The sequence below is a fragment of the Chamaea fasciata genome, unplaced genomic scaffold (genome assembly GCF_029207755.1).
Source record: "Chamaea fasciata isolate MVZ Bird 193981 ecotype frontalis unplaced genomic scaffold, bChaFas1.0.hap1 SCAF_1, whole genome shotgun sequence".
Taxonomy (NCBI): domain Eukaryota; kingdom Metazoa; phylum Chordata; class Aves; order Passeriformes; family Sylviidae; genus Chamaea; species Chamaea fasciata.
This window is the reverse complement of record NW_027094086.1, coordinates 25,691,918-25,710,031: the sequence shown is the minus strand read 5'-3', so window position 1 is coordinate 25,710,031 and position 18,114 is coordinate 25,691,918.

Genomic DNA, 18,114 nt, shown 5'->3' with positions numbered 1-18,114 from the left:
ATGACAGATATTTACTTAATTAATCTAAGCTTCCTGTCAAACTGTGCTTAATTAATACTGTAACTGACATGCCTGACTTTAATACCTCAGAGTAAAGCACAAAAGGTCACAATATTCCAGGTCTGTATTCTACCAATTTTTTTTCATAATAGCCTTTATGATATAATAGGTAAGAGATTTTTCTCTCTAGTATCCATAAACAAAAATTGCAAGAACATCTATATTATGCTGAAGCTTTTGTGCTGCTGGAAGTTCTACATGGCGAGAAGGAAAACAAGAAGTGAAAATAGCAGAAATATAACAACAACTAAAAAATATTTCTGCCTCTGGCATGGAACATTCATTTTGCTAGCAAAATAAACATATATTTGATATAGATAGAAAATCTGAACAATATGTTTCAAATGTTACATTCTCTCTTGGAAATATATTCTCGACAATGTGATTCTTCATTAATAACACTAAATCAGAGTTAGTCATTTGTTACAATGTCTTAAATCTTTAAATACTGTGATGAAGACAAATTATTTCTACAGAGGTACAAAATTAAAATCAGGAAGAACTTCATTTACTGGTAACACTTTGCCTGAACTTATAAGTAGAAGAGAGCAGAGTTACAAACATGGTTCAGCCATAAGAGGTGCACAATAACACAGCAGTGTGTGGCTGTCTAAAACAGTCTATTTTTTTTCTGGACCATCCTGTTAAGTACCCAGCCCTGGTTCCCGACTGGTCCTTGGCAGAACGCTCAGAAGCACTGACTGGCCCTAGGCATGCAAGGACGTGCCCATACATTTGTGACGCCCCTCCTCTCAGCAGGTGGGGCAGCCTCTCAGGCAGGTCTCCATCTGACATCCCCAAAGGCACCCAAAACTCCCTTTCAGTGGATTCAGACAACTGCAAGACCAAGGAGCAGGAGCACAGGTTGCAGAAGGATTGAGCTTAGAAAAGGGAATTCCAATTGTGCATGGCCAAATGGCAGCTGATCCTGTATCTACATGTCAAGTTTGAGGGTAAAGGCACTAATCCCTTTAATTACCAACCGTGCCATCCATGAAGTACTTTAAAAGACACTATGTCCTGGTAACTCAGCTGCAGTACAGCAAAAGTTAACTCTTTTCCCTTGGATAAAAAGTATTGTAGCGCATTAATGGAGGTCCTGACATTTGCTAAGGCTCTTTCCTGAATGCACTAACTTTTGTCTGGAGACTGAAACCCTGATCCTGTAGAGAGTGAAATGAAACCTTCTGAAGGCTGATGGTTCTTCTGCACAGTCCTTGCAGGGTGGCAGTAACACCTTGTTTTCCTTCTGTCAAAATAACCTGCTGTGACCCACATTCAGTGCACATCTCACAGGACCACCTCAGATGCAGCATTTCCTCCACCAAGGGTTACCACCTCTGATACAGTCAATGATAGAGAAAGCTTCAAACGCTTGGAAGCAAATTACTTTAAGTACTTTCTGCTGCTAACAGTGCCAGCATGAGGTACTTGAGAGCAGATTTGTCTGAGCCATGCCTAGTTAGACTTTTGTCTCCAAGTGCAACACAAGCTCTAGTGGAGTGAAGGAGATGCTGGGACTGCAAGCACAAAAGCATTAGCTTCAGTCTGCAAGGGCTCACTTCCCTTGTTCCTTTCTTCTTCAAAGAGCTTAGTTGAGATAATTGCTACTTGCAGTCACTCTCTGTTTTAAATTCATTTTCCTACAATCTGTAGCATCCTGTTTCTTTCAGTGTTTGCAAAGATGCTTGTCAGTGGAAAAAAACCCAACCCTGGTGTATTACTTGCCTCTGACCCTAATGGCATAGAAGACACACAGACTGTCAAAAAATATCTATGTCAGTGAACATCTCCCAATCAATCAAATACACGTGGTAGTCTTTGCCTGGCAATGCTGACCACATGTATTTGCTCTCATTAGTCCATGATATTTTGATGTTGTTTTCACACTGTGAAGGTTGCTGTATGAATCCACAGTGGGTCTTCCATCTGGAAATAATATATATTGCTATGAGTTTCTTGGGAGGAGCAATCATTTCTAGTTTAGTCACACTGTGTCATTCTAGGGTAAGCAACATGATCTGAGATATTGTTTACAATATAATGATATAATAGAAATAAACCTGGCATGGTATAGTTTTAGGCTGATCTGGAAAAAATGATGCCCAATAGCACATGATAGTCACCAACTATGGAGCAAAAGGGTGGAAAACTGGGTGAAAGACAGATATTTGTACAAAAGTCATATTTGAAAACTTTTTCCTCTTTTTACAATTGATTTTACAGTAGCTTACTCTCACAGACAGAGATTCTTTTTCACTGCAGGTGATTTTGTTGATGTCTTTTAAAGGTACTATCAATTTCGGCTTAGTTGTGTTTTCTCTGGCTGGCCTTTCACCTGAGCTCATCAAATAAGACATAGGAATCCACAGCATGAATGAGAAAGAAGGAAAGTAGACAAAATGATTTGGCAGAATATGGCACTGATGATTTGGAAAATACAATTTTTTCTAGAACTTCTGTGGAAATTATTCTATAGACTGAACTGATGCCAGGGAAAGGGCAGTGTGATTTTGTTTTGTTGATTCCATTTTCTGGATGAGACATTATCACACAGCACTGCTAAAACCTGATTCATGGCAGTTTTTTTCCTGATTGATACTACTTTTTTAGCAAAGTTCAAGGTTATGTAAGAAGCAAAATATATAGTTAAAGGACTCTTTGGCTTCTATGGTTTCAGTTTTATATCTGATCCTATTTTATTTCCTACTCCTTGGTAGTGCTGTTGCACATTCATAGGGTGAGATTGATCCCACAGTAAGTTTCAGTGTCTGTGTGTGTACTGAGTGTTTGAGGTCCTGCTACAACAAAAGAAACTCCTGTTACCTGCCGGTGGGAGGCCAGCAAATGCTGCAGATGGTGTCTGTGGAAGAGGAGTTGCATCACCTCCTGGACTCTGCTTCTTAGAGCCTTAGATAAAGCACTGAGCATGCAGGCAAACACCAGTGTAGGCATCCTGTTTTGTCATCATAATGTGGTCAGTCCTCCTCTTGTCTGGATGCTCAGTGGGGAGTGAACTAGTCAGAAATTCCCAGAGGTACTGTTTTCTCTCTACTTCTGACCTCACTGTAGTCAACTGGAAAGCTGAATGTCCAGCTAATTTTCCAGAGTCTTCTACAGCCACGGGGAAAGAGTTAATCGCAGACAGGGAAGCAGTTTGGCACTATGACACTTCTACTTTGGTGTAGTCAATCCCACCTTGGAGAAGCACATCCCTTTTCATTATCTCCAGAAGAATTTCTAGGCAAGTGGCTTTCACTGTATGCTGGAACTACAAGGTACCATGATGAAACTTGCCCTGTGCCAGAGTCTCTGAGGCAATAAACTGACCATAGCCTCAGAAACCTCAGTGCAGCTGGTGGCAGAAGGATCAGTTCAGTGTGGGGAGACCTTTTAAACATTCAAAGCCAACCTAGATGTGTCCATGGACTGTCAGAAATAGATCATTGTACTAATTTCTTGCTGATGGCTGTGTCAGAGGCTGATGATTAGAGGCACCACTCCAGGGAATCAGCTTCACACAGGGTGTCTGAGGCTGCACACAGGGTGTCTGAGGCTGCAAGCAGCACCAAGGCCTGTGGCATGGCCCACCTTTGATTTTGGTAGATAAAGCTGCAGACTGCTGAGAGTAACCTACACATGGTGGATATGGCAGCTCCTGAATGAAAGATCCAACACATATATGAAAGATCTAATATTAAAAGCTATAGGGATTATGGCTAATATCTAATTAGTTGCTCACACCAGTTCACTCTAAGTCAGGTCAGTGGCCATGCTTATGGCAAAAGCATGATCTGGATGTGGCCACTGCTCCTCTCCGACCCAAGTGGAGTTCAGGGATCACAGCCAGCAAGCAGCCAATAGCAGCAGTTGTTCTCCACAAGACACTTTTACTTGCTGCTCAGAAGAAGACATTTTTTTCTATATTCACAAAATGATAGATGTATGCACGGGCTACTGAGACAAGGGGGATGAGGAAGGTTTCTTCTCTCAGTTCTCTATGTACAGATGTTGACACAATATAAATTGATAATAGTCCTTCAAACAGAACATACTGATCAGTATATGAAATATAATTTGATGCTTCTCAAATACTGCAAGTACATATGTCTAAAAAGAAATTGTACAGACAGATATGCCAGTTAGATGCATAATATTGCAGTTTTGAGACCTGTGGTTGTGTTAGCTGTATTTACTGCCTGCAAGCAATCTTTCCCATTAAGTATATTCATTGCATCTTACTTGAGCCAACATTGCTAAATATTCATTAGCCTACAAATTAAATGTGAAGAATTAAAATTGGATAATCTCACTATTTTGCTGTCTGTTCTTCAACTTGAAAGTAGCAGAATATCAAGCTGTTTTGTGGGTTCTTTCTTCAAATGTTTGTTACAGACAACAAACCACAATAGAACCTCAGGCACAAAAGTTTCAGGACCATGTCCAAAATCAGACAGGTTTATTGAAAAAGCTTTGGAACCATTGTAAATTCTGCAAGAAAACAAAGAAGTGTTTTCTTCTAAACGCAACTGGAGCTGCAGCAAAAAAAGAGTCTGTGTAGTACTGCCAAAATTGACCACCAGAGACTGGAGGCTTTGCTCCTGCCAAACCCCCAGGGGGTTGTGGGACAGGTAGCAGTGGCAGGATCTCTTTTTTTAAATTATTTTTTCCCAGACACAATGACTGCAGGCAAATTGGAAAAGGTGGTAATATAACATTAAGGTTCTTCATCAGTCTGCGTGGAAGAAAATCAGCAGTCTAGCACTAGAATTCTTGAGTGGTTTCTTTGATAAGACAGTGATGCTGGAGAGATTCTTTTGGAACATTTTGATAGATAAAAATTTTCCTGAAGTTTCTTGTAAAAATTTGGTTTTGAACTGAAGAAAGCCAAATGTGATCTTGGTTACCTCAGTAAAAAAAAAAAAAAAAAAAAAAAAAAAAAAAAAAATCCCCACCCCCACCCCCAAACCAACCAACCAACCAACAAAATCTGTTTTTTACTATCTTTTTGAACTATTCCAAATTTCTGAACTTCAGTAAAAGCAATTGATGCTAATATTTGGTATCATCTCAGATTCCCAGAGATTGGAGGCACAGCTAAGGAAAAGGCATGCTGCTTCTCTGTAGCAATTATCCAAAGGGATAATTAAAATGCAGGTAAAGTTAAAATACAGATAAAAATTTTCCTATTTAAAAAAGGTAAACCAGGACATCACTGTCATATGACACTATCCCTAGAGTTCCATTGCCTGATGGGAAATTCATCTCTGAACAAAGGGTCAATAAAAGTCTAATTTTAGTTTAGAAGTCTTTCTTTTTTTTTCCAGACACAGAGTGAATCAAGGCTAAAGGGGCATAAAGGTCATCTCTGTATTCTCCTTTTTGAGCTGTCTTAGCTGCAGATCTGGTTACTGCTGTAAAGGATCAGCTTTGATAATTGTAGCAAAGGATCAACTTTACTGAGGGGCAAATTTCATCCTAATGTAGAGGCTAAAGGCCTTGTTCCTGTGATACAAAAAGGTACAAGATGATGGCAAGGAAAGGTTAGTGACCCTATTAAAACAAATAGACTATGCTGGGTACTTGGAATTCCCAGTAACTTTTGTTACTTTTTTTTTGTGGCTTCTGCTACAGCAAGATTCACTTTTTGATCTCTGCAAAATCCTCTTCTGAACCCTATAAATCCTTAGTATCATGATGACCACATAAGATTAACTGCAGGGAAGCTGTGATGGAGAAACCTCAGTTACTGGGAAGCACCTGGATAGGAAAGGTTAATAGGAACATCCAAAGGAAAGCATATATGATACTGAGCAGTTATAAAATATTGTTCCAGTGGTTTTTGTCACAATGAATCTCTGCCTGGGTTCCTTGCTGATGTCTGCCTTTGCCTACACACCCTACAAAGGCAATAAATTCTTGTGTGGCTGCTAATTACTGATGCCATTCAAGTACAGATTCCTCATCTCCTCCAAAGAAACCCATGATGTGTTCTTATACTATCTCCTGAGGGTTACAAGAAATTTTGTGCCATACTGCAGATTTCCTTTAAAGATTCTGTCTGTAGTAGTTTAAAGTAATTTTAAATCATGTCTGATTGATGCTTAAATGATAGCGCAAAGATTAAGAGCAGATGTTGGTGTCTTAAAGAAGTTCAGTAGCAGTCCGCTCCATTAAATGATTTACAAGAAGAATAAAAGGTCAAGAAACTTGTTCTTAATGCATCCCTGTGGTCTGAATGCCTATTACACTCTGAAGTCTCAGGCAACTTAGAACCAAACCAAATTGTACAGCACCTAATTGTATCTCAAGGCATTTTTTTAAAGGTTACAGCTGGAGCTGGACAGGAACTGAAAGATCTGATGAGATTCCCACCCTACCCCATGCTCCATGGGGATCACAGGTGCTGAAGCTGAACTGTGAAAGTGGAGCTGCAAACAGTCGTGCTTCTTATTCATTACACAACAACAGCAGCAAGAAATCTCCAGGGTGGGAAAGGGGTACAAATAGACTTTTTCACTGGTACTTTTCAAATTCTGGGCTAAGACATATCAGTATATTTCTGTGTATTCTGATTGTTTCTAAAACAAGTCAGGGAAGCTTGTTTGAGGGAGTACAAATTACTTGAAGCATACACTGTGTTCTGACATGTTTTTTAACCTCGTGAGGTGATCAGTGCCCACAGTCACCTCCTGGGGCAGGATCATGAGTAATGTTATAAGGTAGGTGGCTCCTGTGCAGGAAAGGGTAATTTAAAATTGTAATTTGTAGTTTGTAGTGTGCAGGGGGCTGAATATACATGTGCACACCCGTGTGTCCATGCCTGCCTACATGGGGAATTTAACCCTTGGGAGCCCTACTTGCTCCAAGCGTTATCATCCTGTGCAGCATCAGATGCCAGAAGCAGTTATCCCTTCTTTAGCATAGCTGAGATGTCACAGTATGTTCAGCTGTAAATATGGTAGCACAGGTGCAGCCATGTGGTCTGCACAGGTGTTCCCTCAAGGGAAAGTGGAATCTGCAGAGAGACAACAGCAATGCCACAGGGAAAAGCACACGTGTGTTGCATTGCTGGCCTGGCAAAGATTTGTTCACCTGACACCCTGAATCCTTTGCTGTGTGAGGGTTTGATGGAGCCAAGACAAACATGGGAGATGTTACCCACATGTTTTTGCTACACCACCAAGAATAGAGTAATGTACAGCACGTCAGAGTTCTTAGCAAGGTCCAAGGACTCTCTGAGCTCTTAACTGGGAAGGTGCAGGAAATAGTTACAGCATCTCACAAATTACAGTTTCCCCTACACGACTTGGTATTTAAGATCAATAAACACAAATGTCCAGTTCAACGTTTCTTGTTGGTGCCTTTCAGCTGTGTTAGGGTTTGACATTGCCAGGCTGGCCCCAAAGGTTCCTGCTACAGCTCTCTCAAATCCTTTGCCAAACAAGATGAATGGCTGTGTGGACAACCTGCAGAGCTGTGGAAAGGTAATCAATGCCTGTCTCACTCTCCAAATGCTTTATGTGCTTTCACAGGTAGTGTGAAAGTCAATATCCAAACAGGAGACCATTGAAACATGTTTTCATGCCCTTCTGAGCAATTGTTTTGGTTTGCAGATGGCTTTTTCTTGCCCTGATCTTTATGGCAAGGCAAGCTGCGTACTGCCAGTCTCTGCACAGGTGACATGATGCATCACATTCCTTATATGCTCCTGTGGCAAAGTGTAGAGAAAACAGGCATTAAAAAGTAACCAAATCAAGGAGAGGATGTTGGTAAATGAAGAGATACCAGGCTTAGTAGTTTGAGTAAAATCCCTGGATTTTAGTGGTGGGGGAATAGAAGAAAATGACTGAAAATTAAATTCCTCTTACTTTAGTCATCCAAAAAACATCTGGTCTAAACTATTTATTTGGAATGCAGACTCTGTTAATGGGAGATAACACCTCAAAATGTGAGAAATGTGACTTCATTAGAACACATCTAGAGAGAATGTACCCATTCTTCCCTATGGGTGCAGGCATCTTTGACCAGCTGCCAAACTTCTACCAGGACCCCAAAAACTATGGGAAGAGCATGGACACACGGATTAAGTGCTGTCATCTCTAAAGATGATGCAGTTTAAGCTTCATTTCCAAGGATAGCTCAGGTAGCAAACAGCATCATGACATTATAAATTGAGGAACTAAGGCTACAATGCACCTGTTGCCTCTGAAAGTGGGATGCAAGCTCCTAAATTGCTTGATCCTTTGGGAAATCACAACTGCGTCTGAAAGACTTTGAAATTAATGATCCTTGCACTATATTGAAGCAGCTACAAACACTGTATTAAATAATCTGATAATTTGAGAAGTCAACTGAAGGGTGAGGTTTTGTTTTAACATCAACAAGGAATACATATCTTCATCCAAACAGTTTCATAATTTTCGGATAAACCTCTCAATAGGGAATCAAGTTATTCCTTATAATTCAATTTTTGATGGAATAAAATGCCATTTAAAAAGGTAATGCTGTATGTTATGAAGCACTTTCTTCCCCTTGTGACCTGTGGAATAGGATGGTACTCTTATCTCCTCCACTTTCCCACATTAGGAGCCCTGTGCTCTACAGCAGTGATTTTTTGAACTGTGCAAATCTGCATGCAGGTCTATGGTGTCACACCCAGACTGAGGTTTGTGCAGCCCATTTCAGGACCTTTCTGTTTTTAAAGACATGGCAGGAATGTTTTGGAGAGAGATTTGAGCTTATATCCTTTATGAACAAGCCTAAAGAATAATATAGTTACATAAACCCTAGCAAGAAATGTTCAAGGGCATTTGATTGTTACAAGATGTTTTCAGATTCACGTCTCAAGGTTTGCCAAGGTGTTTTTGGTTTGTGTTTTAATTTAGCAGCACTGAACAGTAAGTGCTTTCAGCAGCTGCTTACTGTGAAAGAACATCTAGAATGTTGTACAAGTTCTAGATGTTGCATATCTTTCGTCACTTGCAGAACTAAAATCCTAAAATTTCAGAAACTAAAATCTATCAGGATTTTCAAGATCTGTAATCAGAGACTAAAAAGAAAGGGAGCAGGGAGGAGGAGGGGGGAATGTAGAAAATACAAAAGCAAAGGGAAAGATAAATATGTATCATTCTGGCATATTCTGATTAGATGGGCCTTAATAGGGATATATAGTGGAAATCGTACCTAGTGTCAAATACGGATGGAACTGGATTAAGGGCAGGAAAAAAGAAGAAAATATTAAGAATGACAATTGCACTATCACATTCTCTACCCACAATGTATTATATGGACAACAGAGAAAGGACTCAGGAAAACAGTGGAAATGCTTGATTGCCCCAAGGTACGTAATCAAAGATCGGTGGAAACATTATATCCTGACATTACCAAACCACGCTGGTCACCAATTCATGCAGCTCCTAGTTCTTGGGAGATTAAATTCTTCATAAGGGATTAGGAATAAGGCACAAAGAGTTTGTACATGAAAGCATGGGGAACGTACACAGACTCTCCAAGGATACAGTTGTGAGCAAACCTAGTGAATCGACTCTCTTACAGATCCAGAGAAAAATAATTCTCCAAGTAGCAAAGATCAAAAATTTATGAGGAAAGATAGCACCAAGAATGTGCAAAATGGACAAATACAAACCAGGAAATTACAACTAAAGGAAGATTATTGGAGGAAGAAAAAAATTACTTCTAATCATTAACTCACAATATATTGAGTCATTTACAATTGCTATGGCTAGGGAAATCATTATGTCAAAGTTTACAGACAAGAAAATACAGGTGAAAATGTACTGAGAAAACTAGAAGTGACTCACAGGAGGAACTTCAAAATAATGTAATAATAACTAAAAGTAAATGGCTGGTAAGACCAGGTTGGCACTAGGTACAGAGACAAAGCAACAGCAGCAGCCACACAAAAGCAAATGTACTATGTAGGTTACAGTATATAGGTGAACACACAAAGCTTCAACAAATCAGCATCAAATTCAGTGATAGCATGGTCACTACAGTTAAGATGTGCTCAGCCACAGCAGAAAAAAGGAAAGGATGCAAACTGGATGATTAGACACCAAAACCACTCAGAAATCATGGCTTTCACCTAAAACAAATACCATGTTCTCATAGGTACCCAACCTGGATGAACTGTTCCCACCACTGACAGATTTATCCATCCATCCAGAAGGGCAGGCAGAGAGGCACATGCAGCAGCCTGGCACTGCTGTTGTCACATGAATTCATTTGGAAATTCAGGCAAGCTGAGGAAAGAAAACCTTTAAGAAGTTCCTATTTAGCTATCATAGCTTTCAGGATAAAATAGTGCAATTTGGAAGAAGAAATTGTACACTGCCTGCCTTGCATCTCTCTTTATTCTCCCCATACTTGAACCTAATCAGCATCTAAAACATATTTAGAAAGTTCATATTTTTCCTTTTCTTTTAACCTTTAAATTCTTGCTTATTGGGACCACTGAGAGACATTTAAAAGCATGATTTATTGCTCCTCTACAGTCTCATGAAGGGTGAGAACGTCTCCACAGCACAAGTCAAAGCTCAGTAGTCATCTATGGTCAGTGGTCTCCAGATCTCTAGTTACAAAGCCTTTTAAAGATTTACTAGCCAATAAACTACCGCCACAAAGATTGGTTTTCTCTTTAAACCAATTGCTAATTATTTTCTTTTGCACGTTTTTGCAGCAGTGTGGACCTTCTTAACCAAACGTAAAACGACACACAATCTTACAATACTACACCTTAAAACTTCTTACTACCTTTGTAACTACTTCTACATCTAAACTTTAAACTCTAAAACTTACCACTACCTTGCTTAACATGTTTCTACTTAAACTACAAATCCATATTCTTGCTTCTGGTCTCTAAATCTGGAAACCTGTTCCAAGGTCTCAGATCAAAACCTGTATTCATTTCTGTGTCTGGACCTGCATGCACAAGGTTTTGAGAATTTTCTACCCCTTAATTTCCCACACTTGCTGATAACTTGTGTGGGAAAACACTTGACTGTTCCTGTTACCCCAATAGCATTACATTTGAGAGACGATAAAATAGTAAGAACAGGCAAGCAGAGACAAAATCTATGTGTTTTGTGGGCCTAAGTGAAAGTTCATCTCTAAAAATGCCACATTAAGAATTGTTTTTTCTCTGTTTGATCCCCTTTGTGGCAGTGCTGAAACACTGACATAAATTCAGAGGCAGCTGAAGTGACCACTGCAGTTGGTCAGCTGAGATGGCCATAACAGTAGGTCAATGATATTGTCATATGTTGTTTGACTTGAATGGCTGTAATTTTAAAGTCATTGAGATTTGAAATATATCTGACTTAAGGCCCCAGACTGGGATGTTCTTTTAAATGTCTCCCTCCCCACAAAAAACAAAAAAACCCCAAAAAAACACAAAAAAAAAAACCCTCCAAAAAACCAAAAAAACAAAACAAAAAAAACCCCACAAAACAAGCCAAAAAAACCCAACAAAAACCCCTAAAAAAAAACAACCAAAAAACCTACCTTCTCAACTATCTCAAATGGTGTATAAGAGAAGAGGAAGACGGAAGATGACTGATATAACAAAAGACTCAAGAAGAAAACTCAAAAAGAAAAGCATGGCTGTTACAGACACAGAGTAATAGTAAGTTTTCTGAAGGAAGCTTATTAAGATACTTTCCATATGCTGTGTTTCCATCCTGCTTAAAATGTTGCAGGCATTTTATTTCACTTATGAGGTGGATTGAGCAGTTCTGGTTTGAGTCACAGTCCTTTCTCTTTTTCTTTTTCACAGAACAATTTATTCACTGTTACCATGGAAATGATTTCATCTTTCCCATAGTAGGATTCCAGCCCTGCAGTCTTGGTTTTGTCAATATAGTATCCAACCAATAACATCCCTACTTTATTAATGCCACTGTTAGATGAGATTATTTACCTATAGCAAAAAAAAACAGATTTCTCAAAGAATTTAACCAATTAAGGAAGCTGGTACTCCATCATTTTATAACTTTGTGCTGCAAATAAAAGACTCACAGTTGTGACCCCCACTATTTATTCAGACTCTTCACAAGGCTCTGTCTTATCAGTCGGTTCTGTCCCTCCTGGAACAGGTAATGGACAGACACTGATGTAACCCAAGGATTCAGGGTTTTTTTTCCTTTTTTCCTTTTCCTTTTCTCCCCAACTTTATGGCGTTCTTTTCATACTTCCCTGATGGTCTTTTAGAAGAAGACAGAACTGACATTCATGGGTTTGTGTCTCTACCTTTATGCTGCTGCTACTTACAGACTTGCCAGGGGAAAGACATTTTCTAAGCCTTCTTTGAGCTTAAATGGGGTTTTCTGTTTCATAAGGCTGATGAAGGGGCACACTCTGAAAGCAGCTGACAGAGAGCAGGAGCAGCACAGACACCCATAACATGTGCACACAGACATAAATAATCAGTACTGCGTAAAGGAGGCATCATTTTGTCACAATTCGCTATGTTTCAGTTATGACTCCTTTGCAAAACAAAACCTCCAGACACTATTCTTGTGAGGGAAAAAAAAACAACTAAAAAAACCAAAAAACAAACCCCCAAAAAAACCCCAAAAAACCACCAAAAAACCCCACCAGTTTCTCCTTTCATATTTATCAGCCGATTTTAAGAGTCTGTTTGGAAGTAAGTAAAGAGTGATTTAAAGTTTGATCTGATATTGCTGATTTCTTTGCAAGAATTTTCTACCCAACAGCAAAATAGGAGATTTCTATTTAAAACATAATAAACTTCGAGAAGTTTTATGAAAATGTTCTGCCTTATCTTTGTGCTTCAGACAGAAGGCTCTTGGGCCTCTCCAGCATGAGACAGTAGTGCACAGCAGTCAGATCAGCTCTGGATCCATTACTCCATTTAAAGCTACATCTCAAAGCCAGTCCAGCATTTCCTTAAGTTTCTAGCCCACCTTGTTCAACTTCCTGGTGGGTTTTGTTCAAAGCTTAACTTCTGGATGAAGTACATCCATCTTTCTTTAAAAATACCCTCATTGCTCTTCCTTCTGAACACAGGCATAGTATGAGATGAAACGGCTTCAAGTTGTGTTGAGGGATGTTTATATTGGATATTTGGAAAATTTTCCTCAGGGAAAGGGTTGTCAAGTATTGGAACAGGCTGCCCAGGGAAGTGGTGGAGTCGCCATCCCTGGAGGCCTTTGAAAGCCACGTAGGTGTGACATTTAGGTGCTGGGTTTGGTGGTGGACTTGTCAGTGTGGGGTTAATGGCTGGACTCAATGATCTTAGAGGTCTTTTCCAACCTCAATGATCGTATGTTTCTAAAATTTTCTTTTCAGAGTAACCTCTTCAGAAAGGAATAAATTACCTCATTGATTGAATATTTAAAATTAGCAAGGCAGAGCTGATGAGTGTGAATGAATGTGTCTTTTCAGTACTTTGGGGCTCTCTGTGCATGGCATGTCATAATATTACATTAAATTTTCAGATGTCTTGTTGCCTTCCATGGCAAAAAATAGATAGTGAGAGAAGAGAAGAAACCATCAAAGATAAGAAATGTCTGGACAAAAAGACTATCTGTTCCGAGATGCTGCACATTTCAATTATGTCATTCCCATTTTTTCAGGCTTAGCGTGAACTGGTGGAACACAAAGTGGGGATGGACTGAGTTCTGGCTTGGCTGCCTCTGCCAGTGGCGATGATCAGGATATGAAAAATGGAGCTGGTAGCTCCAGTGGTAATAATGGTGACCCTGATACTTCCTGTTGTATTTTCAGCTGCTTAAAATTTTGCAGACTGTTAATGGTTTGGGTGGAAGCTTTCCATGCTGTCTTTTTGCTTCCAAATTTTGCTCCTCCTTTTAAGTTTTACTTGACATCATCTGGCTATTTCTGAAGGTGAAATTTCCTGTTTGGTGCCTAACACACAACAAAAAAACAAAACTGGGAAGAGTGGATAATAGACCAGCCGAGCGTGCTGCCTTGCAGTGGGTCCTGAACAAGTGGAGAAATGGGCTGATGGAAATCCTGTGAAGCTCAGTAAAAGAAAATGCTAGGTCCTGCATCAGGGGAGAAGTAACCCCGGGCACCTGGACAGGCTGAGCAATGACTGGCTGGGAAGCAGCTCTGAAAGAAGGACCTGGGGTCAAGGTGGACAAGCAATGGGCCTTGAACTGTTGTGTCCCTGTGGAAAACACAGCCAACACCTGCCTGCACTGCATTAGAAAGTATATTGACAGCAGGTGGGGAGAGGTGATTCTTCTCTCAGCATTCAGCACTGAGGAGAGACATCTGGAGTGCCAGGTCTGGTCCTGGCACTCCAGAGAGACTGGACATGAGCTTGAGAAGAGACGTGGACTTACTGAAGCCAAAGAAACGCCACTAAGATGATTAAGGGAGTCTCTTGCATACAAAAATAGGCTGAGAAAGCTGAGACTATTTGGCTGGAAAAAGAGGAGGCTCGTGGACCTTACCCATGTGAATTCATACCTGATTGGAGATAATGAAGAAGAGGGAGTCAAGCTGTTCTAACTAGTGCCCACTGACAGGAAAAGAAACTGATGGGCACACAACTGAAACACGAAACTCCCTCTGAATACATGAAAACATTTATTTAGCGTGAAAGATGGAGGCTCCATTCATGAAGATATTCCAAATGTAAATGGATATGGCTCTGGACAAACTTCTCTAGCTGATTCTGCTTGAGTATGGAGTTTGAACAAGATATTGTGAATGAAGAAACCTTACCAATGCTTAACAGAACATTTCTAGCTTTGGAGAAGGAATTTTTGAAGTCTTTATAGGAAGACTCTTCTGCTGTCAGTTGTCTTCCTGTTTCCATCATAAAATTTCCAAACTCACAACAAGGTACTAAATTTACAAGGCATCAATGGTGCATGACTGGAATTTGATCAGAAGTCAAATCCTGCAGGCACCTCCTGTAAGGAGCACAGGCTGTCTCTGGGCTGCAGGTACTGTATAAAACTCATCCTGCCCTTCCTTGCCTGCCTGAAGCACTGTGGTGCAAAGCTCAAACAGAGAGGACAACCCTTCTTTCAAGCTTGCAAGGCACTAATTGCTGGTGCCACAGATGGGAAGAAGACAGAGAAGCCTAACTTGACTACTGCAGAATGATGTATCCCTCACAGGGAGAAGATTGCCAAAGCAAGAGAAAGAAATGGAAAAAAATCCAGTGCAGAGGAATTAGAGTAACAAGGCTGTTACAAGCCTAGGAGGATTTGAGCATGGAACAGACTGTAACCAATTGCAAATACAGAGCAAAACCAAGGGACAAGGTCACACAAAACCCGAGTTGCAGCATTTCATGAGCATAATATAATTTAGCAACTAATTGTTGCATTCTGAAGTTAATGGATATGAATTTTATAGTTTAGTTTTGAAGTTACTGAAGTATACATATGACTTCTCCTCACAAGGCTCATCAGATGAACCCTCTTAAGATGCTTTGAAAAAACCAGTCTTAATATATAAAGTGCTATAGGATGTTTTGAGATTAAATTCTCTAGAGTGATCCATTCATGTCCTCTTCCTTACTTTGTGGAAGTAACTAGTCTTTATATAATATTCATCCCTGATTACAGGGTATAAGATTTTTTTCTGAATAAAGAAATAGTTATGAAAGAAGGCTAGGTTTGGGTTTTCTGCCTTGATGCACAGCAAACATGCAATTTTGCTACCGGTAGCAACAACCAGCCTGGAAAATGATTAGGCTTTTAAATGACTGGTCCTTTTGAAAAAAAAACATAAACAGGAAGACGTGGGCTGTTTCTGGAGTCATAGTGACTGCACTAGAAGGGAAGAGACAGCATGAGTGATACTCATACAGCAATTTTCATATGAATTCTATCAGGTCAGAGGAACTCCTCTAGATTTCTGACGTTTGTGAAATTTTAATTGAGTGTAAAATTTCCTTCTTGTTGATTTTCAGGGCTAGAGTTGGATTTTATCAAACTAACTGATAACTCGTGACATTTTGAAAGGTTATTTACAATGTTGAGCAGTATTTTCATTTTCTCTAACTCATCTCATCTAGATTTGTTTGCCTAATAATTTTGCATATCTTTTGATTAATTGCAGTTCATTAAGGTAAACCTTTTGACAAATACTCAGCCCCTTTCAGCCACTTTCACCACTTTCCACTTGAATCTTACTTTTTTTCAAATGCAAAATGCTTCAAAGATCTTGTCATGAAAGGCCACATTTCTATGAAAATCATATTCAACTGTTCAATTCTGTCCTGGAAATATAACTTATACTAAATTCTTATTACTTTCAAGAGGAATCTCAGAGAGAACTTTAAGTAGGTTTTTTTTTTAAATTAAAATTACAGTTTTCCCACCAGTTTTCAGTACCATGCCTCTCACAGAAGCTAGTGTGTCTACTGGTCAGTTTTTGTCTAAGATTCTTTCCTGTGACCAAATAATGGCCCAGAAGATGCAAAGGCATTTCCTTCTGCTTTGGTGGGGCACTCTCCTCTGGCACTGTGTGGAGCAGACCCGCCAGTCTCACCAGTGTTCATCCATGACCCATGTTAATAAAAAGGGTATGTAATGGCTGAAAAGACTGGCTGAGATGCTTAAGAAGGGGACATACTCAACCACATAAACTTGGACTGCTGTGCATTAACTTTCATAAATGTGACAATGCATCACATATTTCATTTTGTTATTTTGCTATTTTTTGCTGCTTTACTGCCTGGTTCCTTCGAGTGTGATTGTACTCTGGAAATACACAGAAAAAAAAATTCCTTGCCTGAAGGGACTTCTAAATTTAGAACAAAAAAACCCCCAAACCCTGAGCAGCAATAGGTTACAGAAAACAGACACATGGACAGTAGAAAACAGTTGGTTAAAACAATCCAGAAAAAAATGTTGTGGAAGTAATTTGTTTGTAATTTTTTTTGTAGGCACATAGCAAATATGAGATTATGCATTCATGTATATGAGGTTGTGTATTCACCTGGGGCTGAAATGGCCTTTTAGGGAAGCTGCTAATGATAGCTGTCATGTGATAAAGACACTTTTTAAAGTCCAGGTGAAACTGGAATAAGAATGTTTATTGACTTACCTGATATTTCACAAGTAAATCGGTGAGGAAATGTAAGAAACAAAATAGCACTTGAAATCACATACTGGCTTATGCTATTCTCAGCTTTACTTTTTCACATGCATTTTTAAGCGTCAATAATGGTCCTTTTTGTCTTTTATTCTTGCTCTGTCCTTATGGCCCTGCACCTCACAACTCCAGTAATGTTTTCAGGGTAGTTCTCATGGGTCTCATGGGAAGCAACTATCAATTTGCCCCTCTTTATCGTCACACCTTACCTCTGGTTTTTTAGACCTTGAATCACACTGAAGAAAACAAATTGAATAAGTAAACTATTGAATGAGAAAATAAAGATCAGCAATTCAAATAATTAAATAATATTATCCAATAATTTCTGTACACAGTAGCTAATCTGCAAAATTTGCACCCTCTTGGTATGCACCTCTCAGAGTTAATATCACCAGAAATGGAAACAATGGGGACTAGGAGTGGCTCAGAATGAAAAGTATGTAATGCTAGGGGAAAACCATGACAAAAATCATGAGGTATTTTGTCATCTTCATCCTTACCACCTGCTGCACTGGACAGCTGTTGCCTCTGCAGAGACAGTGTCCCGGGACTCTACTCTTCCTGGGTGGTCACCAGGAAGAAGCTTCCCTCTTCCCTTCTCTCTTTCTCTCCCTCTGTTTTATTTGAGTTTTAAATATCCTCTGCACTTTGATGTAAAGGCTGATTATCTGACTGAAGTACCTCTAACACACACTCTCTTATCATATTCTCTATATTTGAATCAACAAAACCAATTTCCATCTTTTCTATCTGATTTGCGGTGATCCTTTAAAATCCTCCCCCTTCAATGACTTGTTGAGAATAGCCTGACTTTTGCTTTTGGAAAATGCTGCCAATATCTGCACGGCATCAAAGTATGACAGTTGCAATTTATTTATCAGAGCATTAGGTTTTAACCACAGCATGCCCTCTCATCACTCAAGAAAA